This window comes from Nannobrachium achirus (assembly GCF_963921795.1).
Source record: "Nannobrachium achirus genome assembly, chromosome: 6".
Classification (NCBI taxonomy): domain Eukaryota; kingdom Metazoa; phylum Chordata; class Actinopteri; order Myctophiformes; family Myctophidae; genus Nannobrachium; species Nannobrachium achirus.
Genome location: NC_137815.1, coordinates 36286139 through 36295647, shown reverse-complemented (window position 1 = coordinate 36295647; position 9509 = coordinate 36286139).

Below are 9509 nucleotides of genomic sequence, written 5' to 3'. Positions count from 1 at the left end.
GCAAACTACACTCCTCCCTCTCTCCCTCCCTCCACCCCCTCTTCCCACACCCACGCCCGATCTGTGCTTCGTCGACACGATGGTGTCGCGCGCCAAAAAATAGCCGATTGGTCAGCTCAGAACGCGTTGCGACGCGTCGTGAGCTTATAGATCGGCTGTATTAGTTCTGTGACACTGTCGAATGACGGAGCATAAATTCGGTATCCCCCCTTGCCCCGCCCCCACACACTCTCTCTCTCTCTCTCGCACACATATTCTCCCCTCTTCTTCTTCTTCTTCTTCTTCCAAGAGGAATGAACGCTTCCCGGACAGACTGAGGACAGGGGTCCATCACGGCAGCTCAGACAGACGAACGGACGGACGGACGGACGGACAGACGGACAGACAGCTGGGTGGAGCCCAGACACCTTGGCTCTATATAACCTCAGCTCCACTATAATACCCCTCCACAGACAGCCCCCCCCCCACCCCACACACACTGGGAGGCCATCCCATTAATCTCATGGCATCTTTGCACTCTTCATGGGCATGTGTGTCTTTTGCCAGAGCGAGTGGACGACGTGAGCGGAAAAAGATTGCAGAAGAAAAAGGAAAGAAAAAGATCCTACCGCTTGTGTGTGAAGTGAACGACTCGGCTCAGAATGAAGGTCGCCACTGGCGTGTGGAACCCACAGAGTGAAAACCATACCCTTGCCCCTGCCTCTATCCCTGCCCTCCCTACGCCTCTGTTTTGTATGTAAAACAGTGGCCCATATGCGAGAATTAAGAGAAACATAAACCAAATATCACTTTCCATGTTGCATTTTTTGCATGCAAGGTTTCTTCGCTTGCTCCTCCTCTCCGCGGGCCTCGACCGGCCCAGCAGCAATCGCGTGGCAAAAGCTTGTCCACCTCCCGCGTACTTCGATTATACGACACGCCTGCCAGCCAAGCCAACTCAAGTCACGACTCGCAGGCACTCAGCGATCCTGTTAATCAGTCACCCAATCAAATAAAAATAAAAAAAAACGGGGGAGGAACCACACTTGAATGTAAGGCGGACATTAATCCGATACAAACGGGGTTGGGGGTCTGAATAACGATGTCTTAATTTGTTACATGGACTTTGTATGGAGTCGTTCTCAAGAGGCGGCATCTTTTGTTTTGCCGGCCCGATGTGGTGTGTCCGTGTTTGTTGAATTCAATGCATGTGTTTGAGCTTATGAGCTCCTGCATGCTTGCCAAAACTGCTTTCGTGTCGTTTCTTTTTCGTAATTTCTATGTGTAGATGTGTCTCCACTTACGTCCTCATCATCTTATCCTTGCCCCGTGTAATGTGAAACGTGTAAGGAAAATGACTTCCTTTTTTTAAATTATTATGAATGTTATTTATTTATTTATTTGTTTGTTTATTTATTGAGCCTTTTTTTTTTAATTGCATTACTATTTATTTAAGGGTCAAAATGTGTTTAATTGAACTCAAGAGCGTTTTAACTTGAGACTGGTTTTCCCCCCCTTGTGTGGTAATGTGTGACATGTTCTAATGGTTAACTTGTCTCTGTTAGTTTGTTCGTTGCGTAAAACCTCTAAATCCCATCACCCGGGGTTTTGAGGAGAGTGTCACATACCATTGCCTTGACTTCTTCTTGACTCCAAGAGGTCTCTATGCTTGCTCCTGTACAGGACACGGGTCCTAATACTTGCCCATATACAGGGCATTGGTCCCCATATTAGCCCATAACGGGGCGATCAAATCCATATTTTGGACTATTGCATATTCCTGTATATAAACTGACGAGGTAAGGGGATATGAGGACCCTGAATCTTTTTCATAAGAGGACTGTATTTAAGATTATAAATTATTTTACTCCCATAATGAGAAGTTAAAAAGGCAGAGACCTGGGTACACAGGATGGCTGTAATTGCTTGTAAATACTGTAGATATTACAAAAACTGGAGTCATGTGCATGAGAATTAAGACAAAGAAACAGCAAAAAGAACATGTTAGTGGCTATGGACTGTGAGAGGATTTTAACTACTTCACTTTAAGAGTATCCAATATAAGTGTTACTGAAACGAACATTTTGTTAAAAGCATGCAATTGAAAAATCTAATGTTAGAAATATAAGTGGGAAAACAAAGTTATCTGAAAAACAATTATCTTTCAAACAAAAAAAAAACATTTACACTTTGTGCTTTTGTTTCTTGGCTAGCAAAAATTAAACCCTTTTGCCAGTGGTGCCAATTATTATTATGAATGCTATTTTGCCTACCAATATGTTATGTTGGGAAAACCGATAACGCTGAAAAGATAAAACCGTGCATTAAAGGATCACTTGCGGCAACACATGTTAAAAACCGCTACGATCTAGTACTAGTTCATCAGATGTAGGCCTCCTAAATGTTTTTGGAGTTTGTACAAGGTGGGCTTTAAAGAGATGATGATGATTGATGAAGATGATGATGATGATTTTATTATTATGAATGGAATGACAGATGACTCATGAAGGGAAGAGGGGCGCTACATCCTTTTTAACCACATTAACCCTGGCATCCCTAATTTGGTCAAAGATATTCGAATATTTTCAAAAAGATTGCAGACATAGCTAAAATAGCCTATCTACAAAGCTTGTACATCGGCAATTTTTGCTATACATCATGCGATGCAGTGTACAGGGCTTTAGCGGTTAATGTGGTTGTGCTTCAGCAACATGATTTTATTCCGGAACCATTATATCAGACCCTTATTACAGCTGAGGGGAACCTCGGCAGAAAGCTTTCCATTTGAAAAACAGAATGTCTTTTATCCCCCCTCCCCACTTTTTACATATCGTATAATTCTTCTCCAGTCTCCTCACGTCACTGCCATTGTATGATCTGTACTCTAGAATTCTAGACAGCTCTGTTTAGAAAGTGCCTGCTCACAAACAAAACAAAAAAGTGCAAGCTAATATCAGGAACCATCTACTACGTGTTGTTCCTCAAAGGTTTTAAGAGGTCCCTGTTTATTTTCCTAAATTGTGTGTTGAAGACTATGCTCAAGGACAGTGTTATAAAATCCAAGTCTAATTTACAAACTGTAATTTGTAGGTTGTATGAATGAATGCTTATGGCCTGACGATGCTACATGTTGCTTTATAAACAGGACAGTAATTACAGTATCACGTGTTGCCCCCCCACCCCTCCCGTATGAATATTTTGCAGTATTGGTGAGACAAAATTAACAAAAAAACATAGAATTTACAAGGGCTGCCCTCAACTAAAGAAATTCGTAGTTGGCTAATAGTCATTCATCAGAATTTGTGAACAAATCTATGTGTAATAAATGTGTGCAGTTGCTTTCGCTGCATAGGCTACAGTCAAGCAGAGACCACCCTTTTGAGAGGCCAGTTGAGTGCTGAACATTCTAATGTTGATTTCACGATGACTATTGTGTTGAAAGGTAGAGTTTTACAAGAGATTTACTCATAGGTTTTTCAAGACATCCTGAAAGTTTTTGAAAATTAATTGATTATTTGAATATGCGGGGGCAGCCCTAGAATTGTCTATACATCGATGTATTGTCACAAAGAATCTACTCAGAGTTTCAATGTCATTGTAGAAAGAAGGTATGTTTTTTCTGCATGGACTTGTTACTTTATGTCTTGCCTCAAAAACGTTCTTCCAACATTTAACATGAAGCATTTCCTAACAATTCCTTAATATAATTATCCTGTCATACCCCCCCTTCTCTTTCATTCTTTCAGGGTCTCTTCCATATACACATTGAGACACACAGTTATCGCTCTGTGAATCGTACATGCAAACACATTCACACACAGTGACCATGGCCACACTCCCTCTTCCTGTCCTTATGTCTTTGGGGACAGTTAAAGTTGTCTCTTATAGATTTTTCTCAGGGTTGAAGGACAGTTGGGTGGAGTGTGGAATGATCCCCATCATCACACAGGGTTGTACAACTACGCACGTGTGTGTGTGTGTGTGTGTGTGTGTGTGTGTGTGTGTGTGTGTGTGTGTGTGTGTGTGTGTGTGTGTGTGTGCGTGTGCGTGCGTATGCATGTGCGTGAGCGTGCATGTGTGTTTGTGATGGTGTGTGTGAGAGAGAGTAGATACATGTGTGTTTGTGTGTCTATGTGTTAGGGATGCTCCAATGGATCTAACATTATAGTCGCTATCTACACATAATTCTGCACATCGATTGGCAAAGATTCCAGTCTGATTTTGTGAAAACAAATTGTGAACTATATTGACTTCAATTACCAGCAATCAAGCTGTGCAGTATTCTTTCTTCTATTGGGGTCGGCTTAGAAATGCCCCTTCCTCATTCTCTCCACTACATCAAAGAGTAGAACCTAGATATCAAGTCATTTTTATATTCATCACACAATAACACTCGCCCAGAAAACAAAACAAAACACAGCTGTCTTTTGAGGGTTAGTAAACGCACAATTATTTTTTAAAATACAATTAATTCTTAAAAATCTATTGTGAAATAAATCAGCATCAGATATGCATCAACAGAATGCTAGAATAAAATATATATATATTTTTTTTTCAGAAGAATCGCAATTGGAGCATCTCTGCTATGTTTGTCCCATGATTCATCCGGTTTTGACCATACACAGGAAAACAAAAAACATCAGTGTTCATTTAATGTAACTGTGAGCTTGTAGACGTTGAGTTTTACACTCTCAGGGTTAACCACTTCAACCCTCTATTCTTAGTAAAACCACACCCAGTGTAAAGTGAGCGGTGCCTTTGACGACTGAGTTAATTCCATTAAGCTATATGAACTAGACTAGAGGAACAATGTTAAATCCCTGTCCATTCACTTCAAGGCTGCTCAACAGCGCCACTTGAAAGTAGGTCACCCAGCGGTATTACAGCTGTTGCTCAAACGGACATATGGACATACATACTCACACTCTGCCTCTTGTTTGGGCGTCTGGCACCGCTTAAGAGCTTGACCAACAAGCTTGTAGATCTCTATATTTTTGGGGGCAGGGGTTAAAGCAGTTAAATGAACACGGTGTGTATTTTACTGTGTCTGCTCAGAGACAGCCACTGTCTTGTTTTAAGAGTTTTTTTTTTCTTTTCTTCTGACCATGTATCTAAACCAGTCCTGGTGTGGTGGCTGCCACACGTCATTCACTCTGTCACTTTATATGTCTGTCGCTAAAGTCACCCCCTCCTCTCTCATGGTCTCACGCCCCTGACATCCTACTGTGTAAAGTCCTCTGTGTGAATTTTGACGCTGTCAGAAAAAAAAACGATGGGAAACTTGTACAGAAATGTATTTCACACAGACTTTTACGACTGTAAGCTTGTGATGCGATGTTGAAGTTGAACTCTGAAAGCGTACAGATGTATATGGTTTACATTTTGCACACTCTCTCAGAGTTAAAAGCAGACACAGAATGAACACAGAGGATTTTTTCAGTGCACAAAGGAACATGTACACGGGTCTAAACAAACACTCACACACAACATGCAGACTTCTCAGTTATAACTCGCGTGCACCAACGCGCTCTCATGCACTACAAAAAAAAAAAACCTACGTTCATATTTACGGAGAGGATGGTGATTGTAGGGAAAAACAAACAAAAGTAGAGTAAAAAAAACAGTAAAACATGAAGAAAAAAACGCATAAAAACAAAAACAATAAATTGTCATAGGAGACAGACGGTAGACTAGATAACTCAAGTTGACCTGCTGTAACGTCCTCAGAGGTCAAGCTACTGTAGACATGAATGATAATAGTACAACAGGCCTTGTTTTAACAGCATGGCCTAACCTCACATTGCATGCTAGAATGGTAGACCCTTATAAATAAATTCTATGGCTAGGCCTCTCCTTACCTCCTTGCCTCCTTACCTCCCTACCTCCTTACCTCCTTACCTTTGCATTCTCATGTCCTGCTCTTTCCACCTTGCCTGCTGTTGGGTTCTTCATGCAGAGCTCTATTGCCTGTGGTTTGTACTTAGCCGCGCGCTCGCCGCGTTAGCTCGGCTGTTTCCGGCAGCGCGACGCCGGCGCGCTAACTAAGTATAAATCAGGCTTAATATCTCGCTCTTACTCCATAATCCCTTCTTTTGTAGCCAATAGGTCTTTTTGTTTTTGTTTTGTTTTGTTTCTTTTTTGTTTTGTTTTGTTTTTACAACTGTGCATGCTCGAGCATCACTAAAATTGTTGATGTTTTTTAAAAAGAATATTTTGTTGCTGAGGCCATGCAAAAGTGTTTTGAATTGCCCTTATATGTGGAAAATGTCTTCTCTGAATGCTTTACATAATTTCTGCTGTAAAATGAAATCAGAATAAAAAGAAAATTTGCACTTTATTTTTTTGGGGGGTCTGGTGATGTATATTTTTCATAAATACAGTATTCCTCTTTTCATTCTCCGTAAATACTATATTGATCAAATGAAACAGATAGGCTCACACATATTTTAGTTACATTTTTACAATTATTTACAATAACATTTTATGTTCAGTTTACAGTTTGTACTACAGGCAAGGTAAGTTACAACAACAACTTTATTAGGAGAAAGATAGGACAGTATGATTAAGAGATAAAAGCAATAAAATACTAAACACAAGAGTTGATACAAAGTCAACTAGGAAAGGTGACGGTAGGTTTTGAAGGTAGTGAGGGAGGGGGCTCTGATGCATTTGGGGAGTGCATTCCAGAGGGCAGGGGGGCGGCTACAGAGGTAGAGTAAAAGTGTGACGTGTGGCCGTGCCCTTTGGCCATTATTTTAGGAAGGTGATACTAAAACATACGGTAGGCCTATGGATATATATTTTTTACATTTACACTGTAGGCCTACTCTACATCAAGTTTGAGGTAACTTCTTGCTTGTGTTATTATATACGTTTGAAATACAGCTTTTCGCCCAACATCGACAACATAAACATTCTAGGTCCAAGCTTATTTTCTGTAGCAGTGTTTGGTTTGTGAATGTCAGCTGGCAGCTGTTACCTAGCAACGAAATTCCACTATAGTCTTCCAAGTATTCCAGCTCAACCTTGGTTTATGAAGGCTGTGTGTGTGTGTGTGTGTGTGTGTGTGTGTGTGTGTGTGTGTGTGTGTGTGTGTGTGTGTGTGTGTGTGTGTGTGTGTGTGTGTGCGCGCGCACGCGTGTGTGTGTGTGTGTGTGTGTGTGTGTGTGTGTGTGTGTGTGTGCGCGCGTGCGTGCATGAGTACATCGTGTGTGTGTGTGTGTGTGTGTGTGTGTGTGTAGCATGAATGGATGTATGTGTATGATTGTATATGTATGTATGCATGCATGCATGCATGTGCACGTATGTATGCATGTACGTACATACGTAATGTATATATAACTAGTAAGATGCCTCGCCCTTCAGGGCGAGGTCGCTTCACAGTGATGTGATCATGTGGACATCAGGGATGTGGACATCAGGAATCTCCATATATTGGCATAAAAGGGATTTGTACCCCTGGCATCACAGGGATCTCCATATCTCCATATATGGGCATAAAAGGGATTTGTTCCCCCTGGCATCACAGGGATCTCTCTAAGGCTAGGGCTCCACCAAAAAGACGGTGTCTTGCCGGCGTCGGTCGGCGTAAAAAAATGAACCGGACTAAACCGTCGGCAGTGGAGCACCCTTCATTAATTAAAACGGGAGCGTTCCCAGCGTTGACGTTACGCACCGCTCGACACGCCCAGTGGAGTCGGGGGGTAACAGGGCATCATTAATATTGATGACATCAGGGAACTCCATATATGGGCATAAACAGGATTCTGTTAGTGTGACATCACAGTGCAGCTAGCATGTGATGTCAGAGCGGCAAACCCATTCTGGTAGAGTGGTTTCCCTGACATCACAGTGACATCAGAGCATGCATGATGACATCATGATGACACATTTTTACAGTCTGGGTGTACACGCGGACAAGCTGTGACGTTTCTCATGGTAAACTGCGACCTCGTTTCTCATGCTAAACTGCGACCTTCGGTCGCAATAATAATGTCGACCTACTCCTCCTGCATATGGGGAAATTATGTCAATGTATGATAGTATGTATTCATTTATTCATCATTCATTCAAACAAACAAATTGAACATTTCTAATGTTGTTTATAAATGTTGCTAATAATGGCAAAAATCCCCAAAATAGGGACGCCACTCACGCCAGGGTTAAGTAATGTGGTTAGACAAGGAGATATGTAGTGATGATGAATGAATGATGTCAGGTTTCCCAGGTTTCCCAGGTTTCCCAGGTTTTTCACCTGGGAAAAACCGAGTCCATCCTCTTTGGATCAAATCATAATCTCAAAAAGGTAGATGACTTCACAATCAAAGTGGGTGACAAGGTCATAACACGAAAAAACGAAATCTCTTACTTAGGATGTATCCTTGAAGCTAATCTTTCCAGCGAAAAGATGACTTCAAAAGTAATAACAAAAATCAACCAACGAACTCGTTTCCTACAGAGGATCGCCCCAATGGTCAACTTCAACACACTGAAGACCATAGCTGGTGCAATAATCCAGCCCCTCTTTGACTACGGAGTCCACGTATGGTATCGTGACGCCCCACAAGCCCTTAAAACTAAACTCCAAACAGCCCAAAATAAACTAATTAGGGTCCTGCTTAACCTTCCCTATCAGACTCACCTCACCGCTACTCACCAGTTAAGAGTAGGGTGGCTCAGAGTAGATGACAGAGTACAGCAACTTGCAATGGGCCTGGTGTACAAGATACACCACACCACTATGATACCCAAGTACCTGTCAAAATACTTTATAAACGTTAAGGATGTCCATAATTACAACACCAGAGGCAGTGCCACAGATCACGTTCAACCCAGAGTCAACTCAAAGAAAGGGTCGAACTCGTTCTTCTGCTACACCACAAAAATGTGGAATGCCTTACCGAAGGCCATAAAGGAGTGTGGATCACTAGCATCCTTTAAAAATGCCCTGAAAAACCACTTACAGGCAGCAGCCGTTCGCAACTGGTAAAAAACCTAGCCCAACCCTACCCTCCCTGCCCCTTCCTTGTATATACTGTACATACTGATTGTTTAGACTTACTGTTACCTGCCCCTTCCTTGTATATATTGTATATACTGTACTTACTGATTGTATAGACCTACTGTTTTCTTTTTTCTTTACATATCTACTGCATAGTACTGTGTTCTATTTGTCTGTCATTCAATGTTATATGAGATACTTTAATGGTTTCCTGTTGAAATAAGCTTAGTCTTTTCATGGATCTCCTTTTAGTAGACCTTGTACCAGTGAACTGTACCGTCATGAATCTGTACATTTTCCTATGCAAACTTCTAATAAAGCCTTCAATCAATCAATCAATCAGATCCCATTCCCTCCTTCTCCTCCTCCTCGGCAGCAGAAGTCAAATCTCTGACTGAGCTCCGGTTATTACGGTAATTTACAGGAAACGCACGGCAATTACGGTAAAGTACCGGAAATGCCGTGCAGTGTTCGCTCGCAGCCGCTCGCAGCTGATAAGGAAAGGACGTGGTGGTGGATTCCGGCGAGA